Below are 25,021 nucleotides of genomic sequence, written 5' to 3' on the forward strand. Positions count from 1 at the left end.
CCCCTTTTAATCCCATTATTTCAACACCTGTTGGACAATGCATTTGTACAGTCATGTGTGATAATGAGCTCATTTATTAAATGCAATTAATTAATACATTGCCACCTCTTGTTGTGTGTGTGTGTGTGTGTGTGTGTGTGTGTGTGTGTCTTCTGTGTTTCTGTGTTTCCGGCATTTCACATTGGAACAGCTCATTCACCTTCCTTGTCTTCTCTCCGCCCTCCCTTTTAGGTAGGTTAAAGAGCTGCACCTGAGCCAGCCACTGATTGATTGATGCAGCACCACAGTCAAATAGTGGAGTGGAGTAGGGGGAACAGCAAACAGCCATTAAAGCAGCCCGCCCGCCACAATGGACCTACCTGTGTACACTAGATGGATGTGATGGAATGTACTGTCGTCCCTACATTTCCAAGAAGAAGTAAGAATTGCAGTTGCAACAAACCCTTGCTTGCCTACAAAGAGAGCAGCAATTTGGATTTGTTACTATGTTACCTGGAAGAATAACAAACTGTGCAAGGATGGAGGTTGTAGGAGCAAAGAGAAGTTGTCTGTAAAGTTGGTGGATGCCTATTTTCCATTTTGCAGTCCCTTGTCTCCCTCTTGTGGCCTCCTGGAGGCAAATAAATGTGCAAAAAAAAGACAGCCTGGCGGCCGGCTGTTGCAGTGTTGCCCTCTCAGGCAACACTGAGTGACTGACTGAGCCGCACCGTCTTATATAAAGTTCAGACGGAACTTTGCACGTGTCATAGTGGAGCCCTCAGGATTCCAGAGCCAGCTTTCTGACATCATAATGGGGCCTGCCTCAGAGATAGATAAAAGCCTGGGCCCAGGCAGTGTTGGTCAGTGCTGCTCAGCAGGCAGCACTGGACTGGACTGGACTGGATTACAGCTGATACAAGGTGTGAAGGAACAAGGGGTGGCTGTGGGCATGCACTTGCTGCCGCTGCCAGTGTTTATCTGCATGGCAGGAGGGCATTTGGGCGTTGCCAGGAAGGCGTTTTTATGTAGATTCCTCCTCTTTCAGCACTGCATTGTGGTGCAAGCAAAAGAAGCAAATCCTGTGTAGCTTCCTCTCCGGCCTTTATTCACCTCCCTCCCGCTTAGTAGCTGTAAATGTGTGTGAGCCTGCAGGGCCCCATGGAATTGCCTAGGAGTAGGCTGAATCAATCGCTGCAAGGGGTGAACAGCAGTATGGGACAGGCTCGGGCAAGGCAAGGGCCGCTCGGGTTATCGCTTCTCGGCCTTTTGGCTAAGATCAAGTGTAGTATCTGTTCTTATCAGTTTAATATCTGATACGTCCCCTATCTGGGGACCATATATTAAATGGATTTTTAGAACAGGGAGATGGAAATAGAGCTTGCTCTGTCCACTCCACGCATTGACCTGGTATTGCAGTATTTCCAGGACCGGTGCACCCTTCCCTTATGTGTTGACTAAAATCAGATTCCAAAAGTGCTATTTGTGTTTGCTATTGTTTTTGTCTTTCTGATGGGATCTCCCCTTTTAATCCCATTATTTCAACACCTGTTGGACAATGCATTTGTACAGTCATGTGTGATAATGAGCTCATTTATTAAATGCAATTAATTAATACATTGCCACCTCTTGTTGTGTGTGTGTGTGTGTGTGTGTGTGTGTGTGTGTGTCTTCTGTGTTTCTGTGTTTCCGGCATTTCACATTGGAACAGCTCATTCACCTTCCTTGTCTTCTCTCCGCCCTCCCTTTTAGGTAGGTTAAAGAGCTGCACCTGAGCCAGCCACTGATTGATTGATGCAGCACCACAGTCAAATAGTGGAGTGGAGTAGGGGGAACAGCAAACAGCCATTAAAGCAGCCCGCCCGCCACAATGGACCTACCTGTGTACACTAGATGGATGTGATGGAATGTACTGTCGTCCCTACATTTCCAAGAAGAAGTAAGAATTGCAGTTGCAACAAACCCTTGCTTGCCTACAAAGAGAGCAGCAATTTGGATTTGTTACTATGTTACCTGGAAGAATAACAAACTGTGCAAGGATGGAGGTTGTAGGAGCAAAGAGAAGTTGTCTGTAAAGTTGGTGGATGCCTATTTTCCATTTTGCAGTCCCTTGTCTCCCTCTTGTGGCCTCCTGGAGGCAAATAAATGTGCAAAAAAAAGACAGCCTGGCGGCCGGCTGTTGCAGTGTTGCCCTCTCAGGCAACACTGAGTGACTGACTGAGCCGCACCGTCTTATATAAAGTTCAGACGGAACTTTGCACGTGTCATAGTGGAGCCCTCAGGATTCCAGAGCCAGCTTTCTGACATCATAATGGGGCCTGCCTCAGAGATAGATAAAAGCCTGGGCCCAGGCAGTGTTGGTCAGTGCTGCTCAGCAGGCAGCACTGGACTGGACTGGACTGGATTACAGCTGATACAAGGTGTGAAGGAACAAGGGGTGGCTGTGGGCATGCACTTGCTGCCGCTGCCAGTGTTTATCTGCATGGCAGGAGGGCATTTGGGCGTTGCCAGGAAGGCGTTTTTATGTAGATTCCTCCTCTTTCAGCACTGCATTGTGGTGCAAGCAAAAGAAGCAAATCCTGTGTAGCTTCCTCTCCGGCCTTTATTCACCTCCCTCCCGCTTAGTAGCTGTAAATGTGTGTGAGCCTGCAGGGCCCCATGGAATTGCCTAGGAGTAGGCTGAATCAATCGCTGCAAGGGGTGAACAGCAGTATGGGACAGGCTCGGGCAAGGCAAGGGCCGCTCGGGTTATCGCTTCTCGGCCTTTTGGCTCAGATCAGGTTTATTGCCTGGTCTGGGCCGGGGGTTCGGTCTTTCGTGGAGTCCTCTCCGACGTTTTTGGGAGCGATCACCGTGCCGTTGGGCATTCCATATCAAGATGGCAGCAGTGCGGAATACTATTCGTTTTGTGGTAAATGAGCAGAGGAGAGACGAAGTGGATACTGGGCACATCATTGAGAACATCCTTCTGGACCTGGCTGGAGTTAAGTTGGTAGAGGTATTCTGTATCCAAGCTTTCAGCAATATTGCTACGTATGATGTATCCTTTTTTGAGGCCGCCTACTGTCTAAATGTTTTTCAGTTGCTCAAGGAGAAACACATGCATGAGGCTTTAACATCTATTGAAGTGCAACCTCTTTTTTCAGCAGTGGAGAAATGTATTACCATCCACATGTATAACCCATTTCTGGATAGAAGGCTGGTCAGGGCCTTTTTAGCTCACTACTGTACCCATGTTAGAGGTGGTGTGGAGCAGAAGAATCTATGGGGAGTTTTCAATGGTGATATCAAGTACTGGGTCAGGCTGAAACCTGACTCCAGCTGTATTGGAGGAGTGATGAATCCTCCTGCTAATTTTTCAATTGGTGGTAATAAGGGGTATCTGTATTACCAAGATATGCCATGCTTTTGCAGATCATGTTTTTCCTACGGGCATACCAAAGATGCATGTAAAGGCAAGGTTTGCAGAAATTGCAAGGAAACCGGACATGAGGCTAGTGCATGTATTTCCCCATCCAGGTGTGATATTTGTGGTTTGCCTGGCCATACCTGTAGGAAATGTCCAAAGGTGTTTCCTTTCTTAGGACAAGAGAGAAGAACATGGGGCAGACAGGTGAGAACAACAAGTTCCCTTGCTGCCTCTTCTGAGGAAATTTCAGAGCCTGCTGGCAGTGTTTCTGTGTCTGCTTGTCAGGACCCAGGGAAAGCTGTATTAGGAGAGGTTCTAACCTCACATACTAACAGCATGGAGTTGGGTGTGGTCCCTCCTGCAGAGCAAAGTGTTGATGAAGCACCTGGGGTTATACCTATGGAAGGTGAAGACACAGCGCCACCTATTGGGTGTGCTTCCCCTGATGATGGTGCAAGTATGCAAATTTTGTCTTTTTCTAGCCCAGAGTCAAAAATGGAAGACTCAGCTAAAGTGGAGTGGTCAATATCGGAGGAGGACGAGAAGGAGGCCAGGATGCCTAGTGCCACTAGTGCGGAAATCTTCCATAAAGTTGTCTCAAAAAGGGGGAAGTCTGGAAAAGCGGTGAAGAGACTGAAGATAGGCTTGTTGGAAGATTCGGCTCATGCAAATCCTTTCTCATTGTTGGACAGTGACTCTAGTTCTAGCCCTAAGTCATCTGAGGTGGCCTCAGAAGTACCCAGCTCTCCTGGGGAAGGTTTCCTCAGTGAAGTCAATGTGGCGAATCTGGAAAGAGCGATGTATTTCCCTGGGACGTGATATGTTCTGGTTCTTCATGGCTTTCCATTGCACTAACCATACTATGCCCGCATGTCTTTGAGATTAAAAATTGTCTCACAAAATGTACGGGTGTTCTCCTCTGCTCACAAGCGTACTGCAGTCCTGGACTTTTTGGCCTCTAAGGGCAGCGACATTGTTTGCGTACAAGAATGTGGTTTATCAAAAATGCCTAGGAAAGAAGAATGGAAGTTTGGGGAAGCAATTTGGTCTTTTTCTTCCACAAATAGGAATGATGGAATTGGTATCCTCTTCAAAAATAATGAGTTTGTCATCAAACAGACTCAAATTATACAGGAAGGAAGATGTGTCTGCGTGTTACTAGCCTATAAGGGGTGGCAGTTTAGGCTAATCAATATCTATGGCCATGCTGTGAAAACTGATAGGTTGGCACTTTTTGATAGTTTAAAATTTTTTCTACACGGTAAAGTTCCTGTCATTATTGTTGGTGACATTAACTGTATCCTGGAGAAGCAGGCCCGAGCTGGGTCCACAGAGTCTAATGTGGATGTCACTGGAGTTTTGTGGAATAAAATTTTGCAGGACTTTGCTTTGCAGGACGCTGTCACCAGGAAACCAGGTCCATTTACCTATCATGCCGATGACGGAAGAACGGATTCTCGTCTGGATTTTTTCTTTTTTTCTACCTCTGCAATGAAATGTGTAGATTATGCGCAGGAGAGAGTGTGGTTTTCAGATCACGAGTGTTTGTTGGGGGTTTTTGTTATAAATAATTTATTTTATGGTAGAGGGGTATGGAAGATGAATGTCAGTTTTCTGTGTGATGAAAGGGTAAAAACTAGGTTTGGGAAAAAATATGGTTTTTGGGCTAGAAAGAAAAGTTCTTTCTCTAATGTGTGTGAATGGTGGGTATGGGTGAAAAAAAAGATTGGTGGGTTTTTTAGACAGATAGGATATAGAAGAGCGAGAAGGAAAAGATTGCAATATTTACGCTTTAACATGCGGATGACGTTCCTTCAACAATGTAAAAATTTGGGTATGGATGTAAGACACGATTTGGAAAAAACAAAAAAAGATATTAAGGAGTGGTTCCGAGAAAAAGGGAAAGAAATAATATTTAGGTCTAAGGTGGAGGTTAGAGATAATCACGAGAAATGTACTAGATTTTTCTTTAAAAAAATGTGTGGTGGAAAAAGTGGAATGAATGTGTTACTGGATAAGGATGATAAAGAGGTGTTTGGTAAGGATGTGATTGATGTGGTGTCTGATTTTTATAAACAACTGTATGATGTGAAGAAGTGTGATTTGGGTGATGATGAGGAGTTTCTGGATATTGTGTGTAATTTTGTTCCTGAAAGTGAATGTGAGTCTTTGCTTGGTGAGATTATGGATGGTGAAATAAAGGATGTGGTGGGAAGTATGGCTAAAAATAAGTCTCCAGGGATCGATGGAATACCAGCTGAGTTCTATGGGAAATATTGGGACATAATTGGGAAGGATGTTATAGATGTTATGAGAGTGTTGTTTTCTGGGACGAATATGTGTGATGTGATGAAGAAGGGTATGGTAGTTCTGTTGCATAAAAAAGGAGATAAGAGGCGTTTAGAAAACTGGCGACCAATTACTTTGCTGAATACGGATTATAAAATTTTTGCCAAGCTGATTGCGAATCGTATGAGAAATGTGATTGGGTGTGTGATTGATGAGGATCAGGTATGTGCGGTACCAAAAAGGAAATTGCATGAGAATATGGCGTTGGTGCGGGATATGCTTGAGGATTGTAAGGGTCGGAATAAGAAGGTGATTGTGTGTGCGTTAGATTTTGAGAAAGCGTTTGATCGTGTGGCGCATGTGTTTTTGTTTAAAGTGTTAGAGAGAATGGGTTTTCCGGTTCAGTTTGTGAGTTTGTTGAAGAATTTATACGCGAATGCAAAGAGTTGTGTGCAGGTGAATGGGTTTTTTTCCGAATCATTTAGTATTATGTCTGGTGTGCGACAGGGTTGTCCGTTGTCTCCCATCCTATTTATTTGTGCGATTGAACCATTGTTGCAAATGATTAGAAATGATAAGGTTGTGAAAGGTTTGGTGGTGCCCGGGTGTGATGGAAAACGTGTGAAAGCTTTGGGATATATGGATGATATTTGTGTATTGTGTGATTCTGTGTATGATATGTCCAGAGTGAAGTTGATTGTAAACATGTTTTGTATTGCGTCTGCTTTTAAAATAAATTGGGGTAAGAGCAAATTTAAATTTTTTTTCAGTAATGAGCGAGTGAGTGATTCTGATATGGAACAGGTGGATGGTGTGAAAATTTTGGGTATTGTGTTTGATGATGAGTTGAAAGGGAGAGAAAGTTGGGATGAGTTAGGTGGTAGGATTGTGAGAAAGTTGGAAATGTGGAGAATGAGGGATCTTTCTTTTTCGGGGAAGGTTTTAATTGTCAAAAGTATTATTCTACCTATGATTTTATATGTTGCTCTGGTTTTTCCTCCTGCTGTTGATATGTTAAAAAAAGTGAATAGAGTTTTGTTCCTTTTTTTATGGGGGAGCGGGATTGAGAAGGCAAAGAGAGAAATTCTAATGAAAAGCAGACGAAATGGAGGCCTTGATTTCCCAAATTTGGAGATCTTCATTGGAATTAATTGTGTACGGTTTTTTGTAGAGCTTTTATTTAAAGAATCCAAGGCTTCCAGAATGTCGAAGTATCTAGCTGGAACGGTGATTCAGCGTCTAAGGTGGGAAAAACGTAATTTATGTAAACCAATTGCTTTTCAGTGCACAGGGTGGTATTTGTATGTTGAAAAATTTATTAAAAAGTTCCAGCTAGAGGATGTAAGAATGGAGAGATTTTTGAGCGAAAAGAATGTTGTGAGAAGTATGTGTATGAATAATGTGATGTGTTCTGTAAATGGTTTGAATTCGATGGAGTCTAAGTCTGTGTGGAAGAAGATTGTTACGTATGATGTGTCAAATAAGCAGAAAGATTTGTTATGGATGTCGGTACATGGAGTGTTGCCTGTAAGGAGTGTGCAGAAAAGAAGAGGTTTGGTTGCATCTGAAAGGTGTCCGAGAGAAGGTTGTGGGGATGATGAGGATGTGAGTCATGTGTTTTGGTCGTGTAAGCATGCAAAGGATGTTTGGAAAAAGTTGAGTGGGTTGTGCGAAGAATTGACTGGTTTGAAGAGTTTGACGTATGAAATTGTCTTGTTTGGTTTGTGTAGTTTGGGTAGTGAAAAGGATAGAGTGTTGTGGATTTTTTTGACTTGTGTGAAAGAGGTATTGTGGAATACGAGGAATTTGAATGTGTATAAAAGAGAAGTATTTGAGATGGAGGATGTGGTTAGTATGGTATTGGCTAAATTGTATTTTTATTATAAATGGGATCTAGAAAAAGGTATGGATGCGGAAGGGATATGGCGAATGTTAAAATGGAGGTATTTAGTTTGAGGAATTTTGTTTGACTTATCTTGTATTTGATGGAAAAATAAAATAATGAACCAGAGTGATGAGATTTTTTGAAAAATAGAGAGGTGGTTTGAACAACTACAGTTCTCGGTTTTATTCAAAAAAACCTGAATGGTTTAATAAAAAAAAAAAAAAAAAAAAAAAAAAATCTGTTCTTATCAGTTTAATATCTGATACGTCCCCTATCTGGGGACCATATATTAAATGGATTTTTAGAACAGGGAGATGGAAATAGAGCTTGCTCTGTCCACTCCACGCATTGACCTGGTATTGCAGTATTTCCAGGACCGGTGCACCGTGCACCCTTCCCTTATGTGTTGACTAAAATCAGATTCCAAAAGTGCTATTTGTGTTTGCTATTGTTTTTGTCTTTCTGATGGGATCTCCCCTTTTAATCCCATTATTTCAACACCTGTTGGACAATGCATTTGTACAGTCATGTGTGATAATGAGCTCATTTATTAAATGCAATTAATTAATACATTGCCACCTCTTGTTGTGTGTGTGTGTGTGTGTGTGTGTGTGTGTGTGTGTCTTCTGTGTTTCTGTGTTTCCGGCATTTCACATTGGAACAGCTCATTCACCTTCCTTGTCTTCTCTCCGCCCTCCCTTTTAGGTAGGTTAAAGAGCTGCACCTGAGCCAGCCACTGATTGATTGATGCAGCACCACAGTCAAATAGTGGAGTGGAGTAGGGGGAACAGCAAACAGCCATTAAAGCAGCCCGCCCGCCACAATGGACCTACCTGTGTACACTAGATGGATGTGATGGAATGTACTGTCGTCCCTACATTTCCAAGAAGAAGTAAGAATTGCAGTTGCAACAAACCCTTGCTTGCCTACAAAGAGAGCAGCAATTTGGATTTGTTACTATGTTACCTGGAAGAATAACAAACTGTGCAAGGATGGAGGTTGTAGGAGCAAAGAGAAGTTGTCTGTAAAGTTGGTGGATGCCTATTTTCCATTTTGCAGTCCCTTGTCTCCCTCTTGTGGCCTCCTGGAGGCAAATAAATGTGCAAAAAAAAGACAGCCTGGCGGCCGGCTGTTGCAGTGTTGCCCTCTCAGGCAACACTGAGTGACTGACTGAGCCGCACCGTCTTATATAAAGTTCAGACGGAACTTTGCACGTGTCATAGTGGAGCCCTCAGGATTCCAGAGCCAGCTTTCTGACATCATAATGGGGCCTGCCTCAGAGATAGATAAAAGCCTGGGCCCAGGCAGTGTTGGTCAGTGCTGCTCAGCAGGCAGCACTGGACTGGACTGGACTGGATTACAGCTGATACAAGGTGTGAAGGAACAAGGGGTGGCTGTGGGCATGCACTTGCTGCCGCTGCCAGTGTTTATCTGCATGGCAGGAGGGCATTTGGGCGTTGCCAGGAAGGCGTTTTTATGTAGATTCCTCCTCTTTCAGCACTGCATTGTGGTGCAAGCAAAAGAAGCAAATCCTGTGTAGCTTCCTCTCCGGCCTTTATTCACCTCCCTCCCGCTTAGTAGCTGTAAATGTGTGTGAGCCTGCAGGGCCCCATGGAATTGCCTAGGAGTAGGCTGAATCAATCGCTGCAAGGGGTGAACAGCAGTATGGGACAGGCTCGGGCAAGGCAAGGGCCGCTCGGGTTATCGCTTCTCGGCCTTTTGGCTAAGATCAAGTGTAGTATCTGTTCTTATCAGTTTAATATCTGATACGTCCCCTATCTGGGGACCATATATTAAATGGATTTTTAGAACAGGGAGATGGAAATAGAGCTTGCTCTGTCCACTCCACGCATTGACCTGGTATTGCAGTATTTCCAGGACCGGTGCACCCTTCCCTTATGTGTTGACTAAAATCAGATTCCAAAAGTGCTATTTGTGTTTGCTATTGTTTTTGTCTTTCTGATGGGATCTCCCCTTTTAATCCCATTATTTCAACACCTGTTGGACAATGCATTTGTACAGTCATGTGTGATAATGAGCTCATTTATTAAATGCAATTAATTAATACATTGCCACCTCTTGTTGTGTGTGTGTGTGTGTGTGTGTGTGTGTGTGTGTGTCTTCTGTGTTTCTGTGTTTCCGGCATTTCACATTGGAACAGCTCATTCACCTTCCTTGTCTTCTCTCCGCCCTCCCTTTTAGGTAGGTTAAAGAGCTGCACCTGAGCCAGCCACTGATTGATTGATGCAGCACCACAGTCAAATAGTGGAGTGGAGTAGGGGGAACAGCAAACAGCCATTAAAGCAGCCCGCCCGCCACAATGGACCTACCTGTGTACACTAGATGGATGTGATGGAATGTACTGTCGTCCCTACATTTCCAAGAAGAAGTAAGAATTGCAGTTGCAACAAACCCTTGCTTGCCTACAAAGAGAGCAGCAATTTGGATTTGTTACTATGTTACCTGGAAGAATAACAAACTGTGCAAGGATGGAGGTTGTAGGAGCAAAGAGAAGTTGTCTGTAAAGTTGGTGGATGCCTATTTTCCATTTTGCAGTCCCTTGTCTCCCTCTTGTGGCCTCCTGGAGGCAAATAAATGTGCAAAAAAAAGACAGCCTGGCGGCCGGCTGTTGCAGTGTTGCCCTCTCAGGCAACACTGAGTGACTGACTGAGCCGCACCGTCTTATATAAAGTTCAGACGGAACTTTGCACGTGTCATAGTGGAGCCCTCAGGATTCCAGAGCCAGCTTTCTGACATCATAATGGGGCCTGCCTCAGAGATAGATAAAAGCCTGGGCCCAGGCAGTGTTGGTCAGTGCTGCTCAGCAGGCAGCACTGGACTGGACTGGACTGGATTACAGCTGATACAAGGTGTGAAGGAACAAGGGGTGGCTGTGGGCATGCACTTGCTGCCGCTGCCAGTGTTTATCTGCATGGCAGGAGGGCATTTGGGCGTTGCCAGGAAGGCGTTTTTATGTAGATTCCTCCTCTTTCAGCACTGCATTGTGGTGCAAGCAAAAGAAGCAAATCCTGTGTAGCTTCCTCTCCGGCCTTTATTCACCTCCCTCCCGCTTAGTAGCTGTAAATGTGTGTGAGCCTGCAGGGCCCCATGGAATTGCCTAGGAGTAGGCTGAATCAATCGCTGCAAGGGGTGAACAGCAGTATGGGACAGGCTCGGGCAAGGCAAGGGCCGCTCGGGTTATCGCTTCTCGGCCTTTTGGCTAAGATCAAGTGTAGTATCTGTTCTTATCAGTTTAATATCTGATACGTCCCCTATCTGGGGACCATATATTAAATGGATTTTTAGAACAGGGAGATGGAAATAGAGCTTGCTCTGTCCACTCCACGCATTGACCTGGTATTGCAGTATTTCCAGGACCGGTGCACCCTTCCCTTATGTGTTGACTAAAATCAGATTCCAAAAGTGCTATTTGTGTTTGCTATTGTTTTTGTCTTTCTGATGGGATCTCCCCTTTTAATCCCATTATTTCAACACCTGTTGGACAATGCATTTGTACAGTCATGTGTGATAATGAGCTCATTTATTAAATGCAATTAATTAATACATTGCCACCTCTTGTTGTGTGTGTGTGTGTGTGTGTGTGTGTGTGTGTGTGTCTTCTGTGTTTCTGTGTTTCCGGCATTTCACATTGGAACAGCTCATTCACCTTCCTTGTCTTCTCTCCGCCCTCCCTTTTAGGTAGGTTAAAGAGCTGCACCTGAGCCAGCCACTGATTGATTGATGCAGCACCACAGTCAAATAGTGGAGTGGAGTAGGGGGAACAGCAAACAGCCATTAAAGCAGCCCGCCCGCCACAATGGACCTACCTGTGTACACTAGATGGATGTGATGGAATGTACTGTCGTCCCTACATTTCCAAGAAGAAGTAAGAATTGCAGTTGCAACAAACCCTTGCTTGCCTACAAAGAGAGCAGCAATTTGGATTTGTTACTATGTTACCTGGAAGAATAACAAACTGTGCAAGGATGGAGGTTGTAGGAGCAAAGAGAAGTTGTCTGTAAAGTTGGTGGATGCCTATTTTCCATTTTGCAGTCCCTTGTCTCCCTCTTGTGGCCTCCTGGAGGCAAATAAATGTGCAAAAAAAAGACAGCCTGGCGGCCGGCTGTTGCAGTGTTGCCCTCTCAGGCAACACTGAGTGACTGACTGAGCCGCACCGTCTTATATAAAGTTCAGACGGAACTTTGCACGTGTCATAGTGGAGCCCTCAGGATTCCAGAGCCAGCTTTCTGACATCATAATGGGGCCTGCCTCAGAGATAGATAAAAGCCTGGGCCCAGGCAGTGTTGGTCAGTGCTGCTCAGCAGGCAGCACTGGACTGGACTGGACTGGATTACAGCTGATACAAGGTGTGAAGGAACAAGGGGTGGCTGTGGGCATGCACTTGCTGCCGCTGCCAGTGTTTATCTGCATGGCAGGAGGGCATTTGGGCGTTGCCAGGAAGGCGTTTTTATGTAGATTCCTCCTCTTTCAGCACTGCATTGTGGTGCAAGCAAAAGAAGCAAATCCTGTGTAGCTTCCTCTCCGGCCTTTATTCACCTCCCTCCCGCTTAGTAGCTGTAAATGTGTGTGAGCCTGCAGGGCCCCATGGAATTGCCTAGGAGTAGGCTGAATCAATCGCTGCAAGGGGTGAACAGCAGTATGGGACAGGCTCGGGCAAGGCAAGGGCCGCTCGGGTTATCGCTTCTCGGCCTTTTGGCTAAGATCAAGTGTAGTATCTGTTCTTATCAGTTTAATATCTGATACGTCCCCTATCTGGGGACCATATATTAAATGGATTTTTAGAACAGGGAGATGGAAATAGAGCTTGCTCTGTCCACTCCACGCATTGACCTGGTATTGCAGTATTTCCAGGACCGGTGCACCCTTCCCTTATGTGTTGACTAAAATCAGATTCCAAAAGTGCTATTTGTGTTTGCTATTGTTTTTGTCTTTCTGATGGGATCTCCCCTTTTAATCCCATTATTTCAACACCTGTTGGACAATGCATTTTTGTACAGTCATGTGTGATAATGAGCTCATTTATTAAATGCAATTAATTAATACATTGCCACCTCTTGTGTGTGTGTGTGTGTGTGTGTGTGTGTGTGTGTGTGTGTCTTCTGTGTTTCTGTGTTTCCGGCATTTCACATTGGAACAGCTCATTCACCTTCCTTGTCTTCTCTCCGCCCTCCCTTTTAGGTAGGTTAAAGAGCTGCACCTGAGCCAGCCACTGATTGATTGATGCAGCACCACAGTCAAATAGTGGAGTGGAGTAGGGGGAACAGCAAACAGCCATTAAAGCAGCCCGCCCGCCACAATGGACCTACCTGTGTACACTAGATGGATGTGATGGAATGTACTGTCGTCCCTACATTTCCAAGAAGAAGTAAGAATTGCAGTTGCAACAAACCCTTGCTTGCCTACAAAGAGAGCAGCAATTTGGATTTGTTACTATGTTACCTGGAAGAATAACAAACTGTGCAAGGATGGAGGTTGTAGGAGCAAAGAGAAGTTGTCTGTAAAGTTGGTGGATGCCTATTTTCCATTTTGCAGTCCCTTGTCTCCCTCTTGTGGCCTCCTGGAGGCAAATAAATGTGCAAAAAAAAGACAGCCTGGCGGCCGGCTGTTGCAGTGTTGCCCTCTCAGGCAACACTGAGTGACTGACTGAGCCGCACCGTCTTATATAAAGTTCAGACGGAACTTTGCACGTGTCATAGTGGAGCCCTCAGGATTCCAGAGCCAGCTTTCTGACATCATAATGGGGCCTGCCTCAGAGATAGATAAAAGCCTGGGCCCAGGCAGTGTTGGTCAGTGCTGCTCAGCAGGCAGCACTGGACTGGACTGGACTGGATTACAGCTGATACAAGGTGTGAAGGAACAAGGGGTGGCTGTGGGCATGCACTTGCTGCCGCTGCCAGTGTTTATCTGCATGGCAGGAGGGCATTTGGGCGTTGCCAGGAAGGCGTTTTTATGTAGATTCCTCCTCTTTCAGCACTGCATTGTGGTGCAAGCAAAAGAAGCAAATCCTGTGTAGCTTCCTCTCCGGCCTTTATTCACCTCCCTCCCGCTTAGTAGCTGTAAATGTGTGTGAGCCTGCAGGGCCCCATGGAATTGCCTAGGAGTAGGCTGAATCAATCGCTGCAAGGGGTGAACAGCAGTATGGGACAGGCTCGGGCAAGGCAAGGGCCGCTCGGGTTATCGCTTCTCGGCCTTTTGGCTAAGATCAAGTGTAGTATCTGTTCTTATCAGTTTAATATCTGATACGTCCCCTATCTGGGGACCATATATTAAATGGATTTTTAGAACAGGGAGATGGAAATAGAGCTTGCTCTGTCCACTCCACGCATTGACCTGGTATTGCAGTATTTCCAGGACCGGTGCACCCTTCCCTTATGTGTTGACTAAAATCAGATTCCAAAAGTGCTATTTGTGTTTGCTATTGTTTTTGTCTTTCTGATGGGATCTCCCCTTTTAATCCCATTATTTCAACACCTGTTGGACAATGCATTTGTACAGTCATGTGTGATAATGAGCTCATTTATTAAATGCAATTAATTAATACATTGCCACCTCTTGTTGTGTGTGTGTGTGTGTGTGTGTGTGTGTGTGTGTGTCTTCTGTGTTTCTGTGTTTCCGGCATTTCACATTGGAACAGCTCATTCACCTTCCTTGTCTTCTCTCCGCCCTCCCTTTTAGGTAGGTTAAAGAGCTGCACCTGAGCCAGCCACTGATTGATTGATGCAGCACCACAGTCAAATAGTGGAGTGGAGTAGGGGGAACAGCAAACAGCCATTAAAGCAGCCCGCCCGCCACAATGGACCTACCTGTGTACACTAGATGGATGTGATGGAATGTACTGTCGTCCCTACATTTCCAAGAAGAAGTAAGAATTGCAGTTGCAACAAACCCTTGCTTGCCTACAAAGAGAGCAGCAATTTGGATTTGTTACTATGTTACCTGGAAGAATAACAAACTGTGCAAGGATGGAGGTTGTAGGAGCAAAGAGAAGTTGTCTGTAAAGTTGGTGGATGCCTATTTTCCATTTTGCAGTCCCTTGTCTCCCTCTTGTGGCCTCCTGGAGGCAAATAAATGTGCAAAAAAAAGACAGCCTGGCGGCCGGCTGTTGCAGTGTTGCCCTCTCAGGCAACACTGAGTGACTGACTGAGCCGCACCGTCTTATATAAAGTTCAGACGGAACTTTGCACGTGTCATAGTGGAGCCCTCAGGATTCCAGAGCCAGCTTTCTGACATCATAATGGGGCCTGCCTCAGAGATAGATAAAAGCCTGGGCCCAGGCAGTGTTGGTCAGTGCTGCTCAGCAGGCAGCACTGGACTGGACTGGACTGGATTACAGCTGATACAAGGTGTGAAGGAACAAGGGGTGGCTGTGGGCATGCACTTGCTGCCGCTGCCAGTGTTTATCTGCATGGCAGGAGGGCATTTGGGCGTTGCCAGGAAGGCGTTTTTATGTAGATTCCTCCTCTTTCAGCACTGCATTGTGGTGCAAGCAAAAGAAGCAAATCCTGTGTAGCTTCCTCTCCGGCCTTTATTCACCTCCCTCCCGCTTAGTAGCTGTAAATGTGTGTGAGCCTGCAGGGCCCCATGGAATTGCCTAGGAGTAGGCTGAATCAATCGCTGCAAGGGGTGAACAGCAGTATGGGACAGGCTCGGGCAAGGCAAGGGCCGCTCGGGTTATCGCTTCTCGGCCTTTTGGCTAAGATCAAGTGTAGTATCTGTTCTTATCAGTTTAATATCTGATACGTCCCCTATCTGGGGACCATATATTAAATGGATTTTTAGAACAGGGAGATGGAAATAGAGCTTGCTCTGTCCACTCCACGCATTGACCTGGTATTGCAGTATTTCCAGGACCGGTGCACCCTTCCCTTATGTGTTGACTAAAATCAGATTCCAAAAGTGCTATTTGTGTTTGCTATTGTTTTTGTCTTTCTGATGGGATCTCCCCTTTTAATCCCATTATTTCAACACCTGTTGGACAATGCATTTGTACAGTCATGTGTGATAATGAGCTCATTTATTAAATGCAATTAATTAATACATTGCCACCTCTTGTTGTGTGTGTGTGTGTGTGTGTGTGTGTGTGTGTGTGTGTCTTCTGTGTTTCTGTGTTTCCGGCATTTCACATTGGAACAGCTCATTCACCTTCCTTGTCTTCTCTCCGCCCTCCCTTTTAGGTAGGTTAAAGAGCTGCACCTGAGCCAGCCACTGATTGATTGATGCAGCACCACAGTCAAATAGTGGAGTGGAGTAGGGGGAACAGCAAACAGCCATTAAAGCAGCCCGCCCGCCACAATGGACCTACCTGTGTACACTAGATGGATGTGATGGAATGTACTGTCGTCCCTACATTTCCAAGAAGAAGTAAGAATTGCAGTTGCAACAAACCCTTGCTTGCCTACAAAGAGAGCAGCAATTTGGATTTGTTACTATGTTACCTGGAAGAATAACAAACTGTGCAAGGATGGAGGTTGTAGGAGCAAAGAGAAGTTGTCTGTAAAGTTGGTGGATGCCTATTTTCCATTTTGCAGTCCCTTGTCTCCCTCTTGTGGCCTCCTGGAGGCAAATAAATGTGCAAAAAAAAGACAGCCTGGCGGCCGGCTGTTGCAGTGTTGCCCTCTCAGGCAACACTGAGTGACTGACTGAGCCGCACCGTCTTATATAAAGTTCAGACGGAACTTTGCACGTGTCATAGTGGAGCCCTCAGGATTCCAGAGCCAGCTTTCTGACATCATAATGGGGCCTGCCTCAGAGATAGATAAAAGCCTGGGCCCAGGCAGTGTTGGTCAGTGCTGCTCAGCAGGCAGCACTGGACTGGACTGGACTGGATTACAGCTGATACAAGGTGTGAAGGAACAAGGGGTGGCTGTGGGCATGCACTTGCTGCCGCTGCCAGTGTTTATCTGCATGGCAGGAGGGCATTTGGGCGTTGCCAGGAAGGCGTTTTTATGTAGATTCCTCCTCTTTCAGCACTGCATTGTGGTGCAAGCAAAAGAAGCAAATCCTGTGTAGCTTCCTCTCCGGCCTTTATTCACCTCCCTCCCGCTTAGTAGCTGTAAATGTGTGTGAGCCTGCAGGGCCCCATGGAATTGCCTAGGAGTAGGCTGAATCAATCGCTGCAAGGGGTGAACAGCAGTATGGGACAGGCTCGGGCAAGGCAAGGGCCGCTCGGGTTATCGCTTCTCGGCCTTTTGGCTAAGATCAAGTGTAGTATCTGTTCTTATCAGTTTAATATCTGATACGTCCCCTATCTGGGGACCATATATTAAATGGATTTTTAGAACAGGGAGATGGAAATAGAGCTTGCTCTGTCCACTCCACGCATTGACCTGGTATTGCAGTATTTCCAGGACCGGTGCACCCTTCCCTTATGTGTTGACTAAAATCAGATTCCAAAAGTGCTATTTGTGTTTGCTATTGTTTTTGTCTTTCTGATGGGATCTCCCCTTTTAATCCCATTATTTCAACACCTGTTGGACAATGCATTTGTACAGTCATGTGTGATAATGAGCTCATTTATTAAATGCAATTAATTAATACATTGCCACCTCTTGTTGTGTGTGTGTGTGTGTGTGTGTGTGTGTGTGTGTGTCTTCTGTGTTTCTGTGTTTCCGGCATTTCACATTGGAACAGCTCATTCACCTTCCTTGTCTTCTCTCCGCCCTCCCTTTTAGGTAGGTTAAAGAGCTGCACCTGAGCCAGCCACTGATTGATTGATGCAGCACCACAGTCAAATAGTGGAGTGGAGTAGGGGGAACAGCAAACAGCCATTAAAGCAGCCCGCCCGCCACAATGGACCTACCTGTGTACACTAGATGGATGTGATGGAATGTACTGTCGTCCCTACATTTCCAAGAAGAAGTAAGAATTGCAGTTGCAACAAACCCTTGCTTGCCTACAAAGAGAGCAGCAATTTGGATTTGTTACTATGTTACCTGGAAGAATAACAAACTGTGCAAGGATGGAGGTTGTAGGAGCAAAGAGAAGTTGTCTGTAAAGTTGGTGGATGCCTATTTTCCATTTTGCAGTCCCTTGTCTCCCTCTTGTGGCCTCCTGGAGGCAAATAAATGTGCAAAAAAAAGACAGCCTGGCGGCCGGCTGTTGCAGTGTTGCCCTCTCAGGCAACACTGAGTGACTGACTGAGCCGCACCGTCTTATATAAAGTTCAGACGGAACTTTGCACGTGTCATAGTGGAGCCCTCAGGATTCCAGAGCCAGCTTTCTGACATCATAATGGGGCCTGCCTCAGAGATAGATAAAAGCCTGGGCCCAGGCAGTGTTGGTCAGTGCTGCTCAGCAGGCAGCACTGGACTGGACTGGACTGGATTACAGCTGATACAAGGTGTGAAGGAACAAGGGGTGGCTGTGGGCATGCACTTGCTGCCGCTGCCAGTGTTTATCTGCATGGCAGGAGGGCATTTGGGCGTTGCCAGGAAGGCGTTTTTATGTAGATTCCTCCTCTTTCAGCACTGCATTGTGGTGCAAGCAAAAGAAGCAAATCCTGTGTAGCTTCCTCTCCGGCCTTTATTCACCTCCCTCCCGCTTAGTAGCTGTAAATGTGTGTGAGCCTGCAGGGCCCCATGGAATTGCCTAGGAGTAGGCTGAATCAATCGCTGCAAGGGGTGAACAGCAGTATGGGACAGGCTCGGGCAAGGCAAGGGCCGCTCGGGTTATCGCTTCTCGGCCTTTTGGCTAAGATCAAGTGTAGTATCTGTTCTTATCAGTTTAATATCTGATACGTCCCCTATCTGGGGACCATATATTAAATGGATTTTTAGAACAGGGAGATGGAAATAGAGCTTGCTCTGTCCACTCCACGCATTGACCTGGTATTGCAGTATTTCCAGGACCGGTGCACCCTTCCCTTATGTGTTGACTAAAATCAGATTCCAAAAGTGCTATTTGTGTTTGCTATTGTTTTTGTCTTTCTGATGGGATCTCCCCTTTTAATCCCATTATTTCAACACCTGTTGGACAATGCATTTGTACAGTCATGTGTGATAATGAGCTCATTTATTAAATGCAATTAATTAATACATTGCCACCTCTTGTTGTGTGTGTGTGTGTGTGTGTGTGTGTGTGTGTGTGTCTTCTGTGTTTCTGTGTTTCCGGCATTTCACATTGGAACAGCTCATTCACCTTCCTTGTCTTCTCTCCGCCCTCCCTTTTAGGTAGGTTAAAGAGCTGCACCTGAGCCAGCCACTGATTGATTGATGCAGCACCACAGTCAAATAGTGGAGTGGAGTAGGGGGAACAGCAAACAGCCATTAAAGCAGCCCGCCCGCCACAATGGACCTACCTGTGTACACTAGATGGATGTGATGGAATGTACTGTCGTCCCTACATTTCCAAGAAGAAGTAAGAATTGCAGTTGCAACAAACCCTTGCTTGCCTACAAAGAGAGCAGCAATTTGGATTTGTTACTATGTTACCTGGAAGAATAACAAACTGTGCAAGGATGGAGGTTGTAGGAGCAAAGAGAAGTTGTCTGTAAAGTTGGTGGATGCCTATTTTCCATTTTGCAGTCCCTTGTCTCCCTCTTGTGGCCTCCTGGAGGCAAATAAATGTGCAAAAAAAAGACAGCCTGGCGGCCGGCTGTTGCAGTGTTGCCCTCTCAGGCAACACTGAGTGACTGACTGAGCCGCACCGTCTTATATAAAGTTCAGACGGAACTTTGCACGTGTCATAGTGGAGCCCTCAGGATTCCAGAGCCAGCTTTCTGACATCATAATGGGGCCTGCCTCAGAGATAGATAAAAGCCTGGGCCCAGGCAGTGTTGGTCAGTGCTGCTCAGCAGGCAGCACTGGACTGGACTGGACTGGATTACAGCTGATACAAGGTGTGAAGGAACAAGGGGTGGCTGTGGGCATGCACTTGCTGCCGCTGCCAGTGTTTATCTGCATGGCAGGAGGGCATTTGGGCGTTGCCAGGAAGGCGTTTTTATGTAGATTCCTCCTCTTTCAGCACTGCATTGTGGTGCAAGCAAAAGAAGCAAATCCTGTGTAGCTTCCTCTCCGGCCTTTATTCACCTCCCTCCCGCTTAGTAGCTGTAAATGTGTGTGAGCCTGCAGGGCCCCATGGAATTGCCTAGGAGTAGGCTGAATCAATCGCTGCAAGGGGTGAACAGCAGTATGGGACAGGCTCGGGCAAGGCAAGGGCCGCTCGGGTTATCGCTTCTCGGCCTTTTGGCTAAGATCAAGTGTAGTATCTGTTCTTATCAGTTTAATATCTGATACGTCCCCTATCTGGGGACCATATATTAAATGGATTTTTAGAACAGGGAGATGGAAATAGAGCTTGCTCTGTCCACTCCACGCATTGACCTGGTATTGCAGTATTTCCAGGACCGGTGCACCCTTCCCTTATGTGTTGACTAAAATCAGATTCCAAAAGTGCTATTTGTGTTTGCTATTGTTTTTGTCTTTCTGATGGGATCTCCCCTTTTAATCCCATTATTTCAACACCTGTTGGACAATGCATTTGTACAGTCATGTGTGATAATGAGCTCATTTATTAAATGCAATTAATTAATACATTGCCACCTCTTGTTGTGTGTGTGTGTGTGTGTGTGTGTGTGTGTGTGTGTCTTCTGTGTTTCTGTGTTTCCGGCATTTCACATTGGAACAGCTCATTCACCTTCCTTGTCTTCTCTCCGCCCTCCCTTTTAGGTAGGTTAAAGAGCTGCACCTGAGCCAGCCACTGATTGATTGATGCAGCACCACAGTCAAATAGTGGAGTGGAGTAGGGGGAACAGCAAACAGCCATTAAAGCAGCCCGCCCGCCACAATGGACCTACCTGTGTACACTAGATGGATGTGATGGAATGTACTGTCGTCCCTACATTTCCAAGAAGAAGTAAGAATTGCAGTTGCAACAAACCCTTGCTTGCCTACAAAGAGAGCAGCAATTTGGATTTGTTACTATGTTACCTGGAAGAATAACAAACTGTGCAAGGATGGAGGTTGTAGGAGCAAAGAGAAGTTGTCTGTAAAGTTGGTGGATGCCTATTTTCCATTTTGCAGTCCCTTGTCTCCCTCTTGTGGCCTCCTGGAGGCAAATAAATGTGCAAAAAAAAGACAGCCTGGCGGCCGGCTGTTGCAGTGTTGCCCTCTCAGGCAACACTGAGTGACTGACTGAGCCGCACCGTCTTATATAAAGTTCAGACGGAACTTTGCACGTGTCATAGTGGAGCCCTCAGGATTCCAGAGCCAGCTTTCTGACATCATAATGGGGCCTGCCTCAGAGATAGATAAAAGCCTGGGCCCAGGCAGTGTTGGTCAGTGCTGCTCAGCAGGCAGCACTGGACTGGACTGGACTGGATTACAGCTGATACAAGGTGTGAAGGAACAAGGGGTGGCTGTGGGCATGCACTTGCTGCCGCTGCCAGTGTTTATCTGCATGGCAGGAGGGCATTTGGGCGTTGCCAGGAAGGCGTTTTTATGTAGATTCCTCCTCTTTCAGCACTGCATTGTGGTGCAAGCAAAAGAAGCAAATCCTGTGTAGCTTCCTCTCCGGCCTTTATTCACCTCCCTCCCGCTTAGTAGCTGTAAATGTGTGTGAGCCTGCAGGGCCCCATGGAATTGCCTAGGAGTAGGCTGAATCAATCGCTGCAAGGGGTGAACAGCAGTATGGGACAGGCTCGGGCAAGGCAAGGGCCGCTCGGGTTATCGCTTCTCGGCCTTTTGGCTAAGATCAAGTGTAGTATCTGTTCTTATCAGTTTAATATCTGATACGTCCCCTATCTGGGGACCATATATTAAATGGATTTTTAGAACAGGGAGATGGAAATAGAGCTTGCTCTGTCCACTCCACGCATTGACCTGGTATTGCAGTATTTCCAGGACCGGTGCACCCTTCCCTTATGTGTTGACTAAAATCAGATTCCAAAAGTGCTATTTGTGTTTGCTATTGTTTTTGTCTTTCTGATGGGATCTCCCCTTTTAATCCCATTATTTCAACACCTGTTGGACAATGCATTTGTACAGTCATGTGTGATAATGAGCTCATTTATTAAATGCAATTAATTAATACATTGCCACCTCTTGTTGTGTGTGTGTGTGTGTGTGTGTGTGTGTGTGTGTGTCTTCTGTGTTTCTGTGTTTCCGGCATTTCACATTGGAACAGCTCATTCACCTTCCTTGTCTTCTCTCCGCCCTCCCTTTTAGGTAGGTTAAAGAGCTGCACCTGAGCCAGCCACTGATTGATTGATGCAGCACCACAGTCAAATAGTGGAGTGGAGTAGGGGGAACAGCAAACAGCCATTAAAGCAGCCCGCCCGCCACAATGGACCTACCTGTGTACACTAGATGGATGTGATGGAATGTACTGTCGTCCCTACATTTCCAAGAAGAAGTAAGAATTGCAGTTGCAACAAACCCTTGCTTGCCTACAAAGAGAGCAGCAATTTGGATTTGTTACTATGTTACCTGGAAGAATAACAAACTGTGCAAGGATGGAGGTTGTAGGAGCAAAGAGAAGTTGTCTGTAAAGTTGGTGGATGCCTATTTTCCATTTTGCAGTCCCTTGTCTCCCTCTTGTGGCCTCCTGGAGGCAAATAAATGTGCAAAAAAAAGACAGCCTGGCGGCCGGCTGTTGCAGTGTTGCCCTCTCAGGCAACACTGAGTGACTGACTGAGCCGCACCGTCTTATATAAAGTTCAGACGGAACTTTGCACGTGTCATAGTGGAGCCCTCAGGATTCCAGAGCCAGCTTTCTGACATCATAATGGGGCCTGCCTCAGAGATAGATAAAAGCCTGGGCCCAGGCAGTGTTGGTCAGTGCTGCTCAGCAGGCAGCACTGGACTGGACTGGACTGGATTACAGCTGATACAAGGTGTGAAGGAACAAGGGGTGGCTGTGGGCATGCACTTGCTGCCGCTGCCAGTGTTTATCTGCATGGCAGGAGGGCATTTGGGCGTTGCCAGGAAGGCGTTTTTATGTAGATTCCTCCTCTTTCAGCACTGCATTGTGGTGCAAGCAAAAGAAGCAAATCCTGTGTAGCTTCCTCTCCGGCCTTTATTCACCTCCCTCCCGCTTAGTAGCTGTAAATGTGTGTGAGCCTGCAGGGCCCCATGGAATTGCCTAGGAGTAGGCTGAATCAATCGCTGCAAGGGGTGAACAGCAGTATGGGACAGGCTCGGGCAAGGCAAGGGCCGCTCGGGTTATCGCTTCTCGGCCTTTTGGCTAAGATCAAGTGTAGTATCTGTTCTTATCAGTTTAATATCTGATACGTCCCCTATCTGGGGACCATATATTAAATGGATTTTTAGAACAGGGAGATGGAAATAGAGCTTGCTCTGTCCACTCCACGCATTGACCTGGTATTGCAGTATTTCCAGGACCGGTGCACCCTTCCCTTATGTGTTGACTAAAATCAGATTCCAAAAGTGCTATTTGTGTTTGCTATTGTTTTTGTCTTTCTGATGGGATCTCCCCTTTTAATCCCATTATTTCAACACCTGTTGGACAATGCATTTGTACAGTCATGTGTGATAATGAGCTCATTTATTAAATGCAATTAATTAATACATTGCCACCTCTTGTTGTGTGTGTGTGTGTGTGTGTGTGTGTGTGTGTGTGTCTTCTGTGTTTCTGTGTTTCCGGCATTTCACATTGGAACAGCTCATTCACCTTCCTTGTCTTCTCTCCGCCCTCCCTTTTAGGTAGGTTAAAGAGCTGCACCTGAGCCAGCCACTGATTGATTGATGCAGCACCACAGTCAAATAGTGGAGTGGAGTAGGGGGAACAGCAAACAGCCATTAAAGCAGCCCGCCCGCCACAATGGACCTACCTGTGTACACTAGATGGATGTGATGGAATGTACTGTCGTCCCTACATTTCCAAGAAGAAGTAAGAATTGCAGTTGCAACAAACCCTTGCTTGCCTACAAAGAGAGCAGCAATTTGGATTTGTTACTATGTTACCTGGAAGAATAACAAACTGTGCAAGGATGGAGGTTGTAGGAGCAAAGAGAAGTTGTCTGTAAAGTTGGTGGATGCCTATTTTCCATTTTGCAGTCCCTTGTCTCCCTCTTGTGGCCTCCTGGAGGCAAATAAATGTGCAAAAAAAAGACAGCCTGGCGGCCGGCTGTTGCAGTGTTGCCCTCTCAGGCAACACTGAGTGACTGACTGAGCCGCACCGTCTTATATAAAGTTCAGACGGAACTTTGCACGTGTCATAGTGGAGCCCTCAGGATTCCAGAGCCAGCTTTCTGACATCATAATGGGGCCTGCCTCAGAGATAGATAAAAGCCTGGGCCCAGGCAGTGTTGGTCAGTGCTGCTCAGCAGGCAGCACTGGACTGGACTGGACTGGATTACAGCTGATACAAGGTGTGAAGGAACAAGGGGTGGCTGTGGGCATGCACTTGCTGCCGCTGCCAGTGTTTATCTGCATGGCAGGAGGGCATTTGGGCGTTGCCAGGAAGGCGTTTTTATGTAGATTCCTCCTCTTTCAGCACTGCATTGTGGTGCAAGCAAAAGAAGCAAATCCTGTGTAGCTTCCTCTCCGGCCTTTATTCACCTCCCTCCCGCTTAGTAGCTGTAAATGTGTGTGAGCCTGCAGGGCCCCATGGAATTGCCTAGGAGTAGGCTGAATCAATCGCTGCAAGGGGTGAACAGCAGTATGGGACAGGCTCGGGCAAGGCAAGGGCCGCTCGGGTTATCGCTTCTCGGCCTTTTGGCTAAGATCAAGTGTAGTATCTGTTCTTATCAGTTTAATATCTGATACGTCCCCTATCTGGGGACCATATATTAAATGGATTTTTAGAACAGGGAGATGGAAATAGAGCTTGCTCTGTCCACTCCACGCATTGACCTGGTATTGCAGTATTTCCAGGACCGGTGCACCCTTCCCTTATGTGTTGACTAAAATCAGATTCCAAAAGTGCTATTTGTGTTTGCTATTGTTTTTGTCTTTCTGATGGGATCTCCCCTTTTAATCCCATTATTTCAACACCTGTTGGACAATGCATTTGTACAGTCATGTGTGATAATGAGCTCATTTATTAAATGCAATTAATTAATACATTGCCACCTCTTGTTGTGTGTGTGTGTGTGTGTGTGTGTGTGTGTGTGTGTCTTCTGTGTTTCTGTGTTTCCGGCATTTCACATTGGAACAGCTCATTCACCTTCCTTGTCTTCTCTCCGCCCTCCCTTTTAGGTAGGTTAAAGAGCTGCACCTGAGCCAGCCACTGATTGATTGATGCAGCACCACAGTCAAATAGTGGAGTGGAGTAGGGGGAACAGCAAACAGCCATTAAAGCAGCCCGCCCGCCACAATGGACCTACCTGTGTACACTAGATGGATGTGATGGAATGTACTGTCGTCCCTACATTTCCAAGAAGAAGTAAGAATTGCAGTTGCAACAAACCCTTGCTTGCCTACAAAGAGAGCAGCAATTTGGATTTGTTACTATGTTACCTGGAAGAATAACAAACTGTGCAA

The 25,021-nt window shown here is 46.1% G+C and overlaps 12 non-coding genes and 1 pseudogene across 12 annotated transcripts; all 13 read left to right on the forward strand.

Moving 5' to 3' along the window:
- Window positions 1-1,229: 1,229 nt before the first annotated feature.
- On the forward strand, window positions 1,230-1,420 carry LOC142727928 (U2 spliceosomal RNA). The gene has a single exon (XR_012877357.1). It is a non-coding gene; the product is annotated as a U2 spliceosomal RNA (small nuclear RNA).
- A 6,314-nt stretch (window positions 1,421-7,734) lies between these two features.
- Window positions 7,735-7,949, forward strand: LOC142727894 (U2 spliceosomal RNA; annotated as a pseudogene).
- A 1,313-nt stretch (window positions 7,950-9,262) lies between these two features.
- LOC142727929 (U2 spliceosomal RNA) lies at window positions 9,263-9,453 on the forward strand. The gene has a single exon (XR_012877358.1). It is a non-coding gene; the product is annotated as a U2 spliceosomal RNA (small nuclear RNA).
- Window positions 9,454-10,759: 1,306 nt separating this feature from the next.
- Window positions 10,760-10,950, forward strand: LOC142727930 (U2 spliceosomal RNA). Its single transcript, XR_012877359.1, has one exon. It is a non-coding gene; the product is annotated as a U2 spliceosomal RNA (small nuclear RNA).
- A 1,306-nt stretch (window positions 10,951-12,256) lies between these two features.
- LOC142727931 (U2 spliceosomal RNA) lies at window positions 12,257-12,447 on the forward strand. The gene has a single exon (XR_012877360.1). It is a non-coding gene; the product is annotated as a U2 spliceosomal RNA (small nuclear RNA).
- A 1,309-nt stretch (window positions 12,448-13,756) lies between these two features.
- LOC142727932 (U2 spliceosomal RNA) lies at window positions 13,757-13,947 on the forward strand. The gene has a single exon (XR_012877361.1). It is a non-coding gene; the product is annotated as a U2 spliceosomal RNA (small nuclear RNA).
- A 1,306-nt stretch (window positions 13,948-15,253) lies between these two features.
- Window positions 15,254-15,444, forward strand: LOC142727933 (U2 spliceosomal RNA). The gene has a single exon (XR_012877362.1). It is a non-coding gene; the product is annotated as a U2 spliceosomal RNA (small nuclear RNA).
- Window positions 15,445-16,752: 1,308 nt separating this feature from the next.
- Window positions 16,753-16,943, forward strand: LOC142727934 (U2 spliceosomal RNA). Its single transcript, XR_012877363.1, has one exon. It is a non-coding gene; the product is annotated as a U2 spliceosomal RNA (small nuclear RNA).
- A 1,306-nt stretch (window positions 16,944-18,249) lies between these two features.
- Window positions 18,250-18,440, forward strand: LOC142727937 (U2 spliceosomal RNA). The gene has a single exon (XR_012877365.1). It is a non-coding gene; the product is annotated as a U2 spliceosomal RNA (small nuclear RNA).
- A 1,306-nt stretch (window positions 18,441-19,746) lies between these two features.
- Window positions 19,747-19,937, forward strand: LOC142727938 (U2 spliceosomal RNA). The gene has a single exon (XR_012877366.1). It is a non-coding gene; the product is annotated as a U2 spliceosomal RNA (small nuclear RNA).
- A 1,306-nt stretch (window positions 19,938-21,243) lies between these two features.
- LOC142727939 (U2 spliceosomal RNA) lies at window positions 21,244-21,434 on the forward strand. The gene has a single exon (XR_012877367.1). It is a non-coding gene; the product is annotated as a U2 spliceosomal RNA (small nuclear RNA).
- Window positions 21,435-22,740: 1,306 nt separating this feature from the next.
- Window positions 22,741-22,931, forward strand: LOC142727940 (U2 spliceosomal RNA). The gene has a single exon (XR_012877368.1). It is a non-coding gene; the product is annotated as a U2 spliceosomal RNA (small nuclear RNA).
- Window positions 22,932-24,237: 1,306 nt separating this feature from the next.
- Window positions 24,238-24,428, forward strand: LOC142727941 (U2 spliceosomal RNA). Its single transcript, XR_012877369.1, has one exon. It is a non-coding gene; the product is annotated as a U2 spliceosomal RNA (small nuclear RNA).
- The last annotated feature ends 593 nt before the right edge of the window (window positions 24,429-25,021 follow it).

Source organism: Rhinoderma darwinii, unplaced genomic scaffold (assembly GCF_050947455.1).
Source record: "Rhinoderma darwinii isolate aRhiDar2 unplaced genomic scaffold, aRhiDar2.hap1 Scaffold_656, whole genome shotgun sequence".
NCBI classification, from domain to species: domain Eukaryota; kingdom Metazoa; phylum Chordata; class Amphibia; order Anura; family Rhinodermatidae; genus Rhinoderma; species Rhinoderma darwinii.